General features: G+C 43.3%; 1 long non-coding RNA gene across 1 annotated transcript; it reads left to right on the top strand.

Annotated features, from left to right (window-relative positions):
- The first annotated feature begins 303 nt into the window (after positions 1–303).
- On the top strand, positions 304–2,911 carry LOC113405415. Its single transcript, XR_003369485.1, has 3 exons — positions 304–370; positions 1,700–1,782; positions 2,462–2,911. It is a non-coding gene; the product is annotated as an uncharacterized LOC113405415 (long non-coding RNA).
- The last annotated feature ends 269 nt before the right edge of the window (positions 2,912–3,180 follow it).

Raw genomic sequence — 3,180 nt, 5'->3', positions numbered from 1 at the left:
GGCTTAGGTATACTTAATCCTGCCTCAGCATGTGGGGATAGACTAGATGACCTCTTGAGGTCCCATCCAGCCCTACATTTCTGTGATTCTATAACTGGGTATGACATTTGTCATTAAAAGGCTGCTTTACTGTGCCCTGATGCCATATGACGGGATTACAAAGAACCAGTCAGCCAATCAATAATGGCTAACTTCCGAGCGTCAGTAATCGTGTGGTGGGGCAGGAATACAAAAATATAAATGGAAAGAAAATATTGTAGCAGGTGATTTTCTTCTCATGAGATCTTTTCTCTCATTCTTACCAGGTAGCTTAGTGTCTCTGCACATTTACGCGCTTCACAGAAACCCCGCGGTATGGAAAGATCCAGAGGTACGTTACTTTGCTCCTTGTGATGTTTAGTTTCTTTTTGTCTGGGCACAATGGAAGGAACTTGCTACACCATCCCTCCCCACCCTCCGTTGGGGCAGTGCGGCTATGTACCACCAGCATCTTGGGCCAGGCCTTAAAAGTACAGTCTGGGCTCTATATATGCGGAAGTTCTTTATTGGATTGTTTGTTTCGGATGTAGGCTTAGGGCTAGTTTTTTCTCTCGGTCAGACCAGTGTAAATCCAGAATACATTTATGGACCTCAATGGAGCTATTCAGGATTGACACCAATGCAACTGAGATCAGCTGCTGGTGAGCATTTGCTTCATGTTGGGGGTCTGTTTGTAACAGACCTAAAAGTGGCAATTCTTCAAGAAAAAAACTTAAAAAACAGACTCCAACGTGAAGCTGCAGAACTGGAATTAATTTGCAAACTGGACACCATCAAAGTAGACCTGAATAAAGACTGGGAGTGGTTGGGTCATTACAAAACCTAAACCTAATTTCCCCCATACTAATTTCCCCCTACTGTTTCTCACACCTTCTTGTCAACTGTTTGAAATGGGCCACTCTCATTACCACTTCAAAAGTGATTTTTCGTCCCTTGGTATCCTACTGTTAAGTGAATTGTCTCATTAGACTGACCTCACACTTGGTAAGGCAACTCCCATCTTTTAATCTATTTATACCTGCCCCTGTATTTTCCACTCCATGCATCTGATGAAGTGGGTTCTAATCCATGAAAGCTTCTGCCCAAATAAATTTGTTAGTCTCTAAGGTGCCACAAGGACTCCTCGTTGTTTTTGCTGATACGGACTAACCCGGCTACCACTCTGAAACCACTAAAAAAGTAGTGGCAACAATGCACTGGATATATGATTTTAGGATGAATATTTATTTCAATGCCCCATCCCACAAAAAAATATTGACTGCAGTGGTGAGGTACATTCAAAACACTAAAGTGAGTTGAATTTATTATTATTATTAGCTAGCTAGCTAGGTTACTGGGCTTTTTTTTCAATGTGGAAAATTGTGCGTTATTTTGCAGGTTGAATGATGACTGAATGACATAACCCCCCCCCCCACCCCAATGTCCGTCACTCAGTCCGATAATTTTGTCAAGTGTCCGTCGTGCAACATGGTGGTGCCTACCCCTGGATGCCAGTCAGTGCAGAATGGGGCTCAATTGTACCCTCAGTTACAGAGGAGATGGGGGATCATCTAACTAGCCGAGGGAAGAAATGGGACCTTGCTGTGTGAACACAGTTGCCAAACCCAGCAGTAGCTTTGTCACAGAATGTCTTTAGAGTACAAGTGATCTTTTCTTCCAGGTGTTTGACCCCCTGAGATTTTCACAAGATAACTTGTCTGATCAGCATTCCTTCGCCTTTATGCCCTTTGCTGCTAGACCACGGTAACGTATTAATTAATTAATTGTGTGAAACCTAGAACCAGAAAATTGGAAACTACAATGAGAGGAGAAAAAATTACCTCGTATACCTCTAATTGTTCTCAGAAGTGATGATTATCTTAGATTGTCCTTTAGGGCTTGATCCCAAGTCCATTGACTATAAATATATTATTTTTATTACAGTCGTACCTAGAGGCACTAACCAATATTACGGGGCCCCACTGTGCTAGGACCTGTACATACACATAGGAAGAGACAGGGTAACCACTGATGAGCGTGTGATAGACGTTCCCCTCTGTGCCCAATCCGCAGAAGCTACTCGTCTGTTACAATCCCACTTAGAGAGCCCAGGTATTTATCTCAAGCTGTATGAGTTCATGCTTTTAGCTCTGGAGGTCCCTGAGTCAGTCCTCGATATGTCAGTCAAGGTGGGGGCCACCGCAGTAGACTCTGCCTGGAAGAGCTTACAATCAAAATAGTCAAAGGCTTGGAGGGGAAACTGAGGTACAGAACAGGGACGTGACTCAGTGGCAGAGTCAGTAATGGAACCCAGACTCCCCTTCACTCCCTGTCCACTAGAGCAGCTTCCTCTCTTTACGCTTCGGTGGGTTTGAATCAGACCATTAATGACTTAGCCCTTAAATCTCCCGTACAGACTGAGTGTTTTTCCTTCCCTTCTCAGGAACTGCATCGGGCAGCAGTTTTCCATGGTTGAGTTGAAAGTGGCTCTTGCCCTAACCCTCCTCCGCTTCGAACTCTCACCTGACCTGACTACGCCTCCTAATGAAGTAACTGAGCTTATCCTGCGCTCCAGGACTGGAATACACTTGCATTTAAAGAAACTTTCCTAATATCTTTGATATTTCATGCTGAAATGATCTTTGCTATTTTTTTCAGCAAAGCTTGCAAGTCACAAGACTTTCTTAGTAGATTTGCTCATCTTAAATCTGAGGAACAGTAAGTTACTCTACTAGTGTGTGTGGGAGAATGAACGGTGAGGCTGGGTGGAGACATTCTTATGGGGCCTGATCCTCAGCCACTGTAAAGTGACATAGCTTCATTGACTTGGAGCTATGCCAATATACACCAGCTGAGAATTTGGTCAATGATGTTTATAGATAGGCCATATACAGTAACACGAAGGAAACTACAACAGGAAATCACTGGTTTTAAAATCCAGTAGAATGAGGGCATCATTATATTCTGTATAGAGAAACTTCTCTCTCTTTTGGCTTTTCCAATGCCCTTTGTCTATTCCCTCCATCCCACCTTACAAAGCAATGAGGATCTTAATATTATGTCTGCCAGAGTAGGAGGGGGAAATATTTTCCTCTCCACACTAGGAAGTGAGCTTCCCATTTATCTTTGGGCCAAGATGGAAAAATTGGTGGGAGCAAAATT

This window comes from Terrapene carolina, unplaced genomic scaffold (genome assembly GCF_002925995.2).
Source record: "Terrapene carolina triunguis isolate 2854851 unplaced genomic scaffold, T_m_triunguis-2.0 Scaffold35751, whole genome shotgun sequence".
Classification (NCBI taxonomy): domain Eukaryota; kingdom Metazoa; phylum Chordata; order Testudines; family Emydidae; genus Terrapene; species Terrapene triunguis.
The sequence above is the reverse complement of the archived record's forward strand: the minus strand, read 5'-3'. Positions and strand labels throughout refer to the sequence as shown.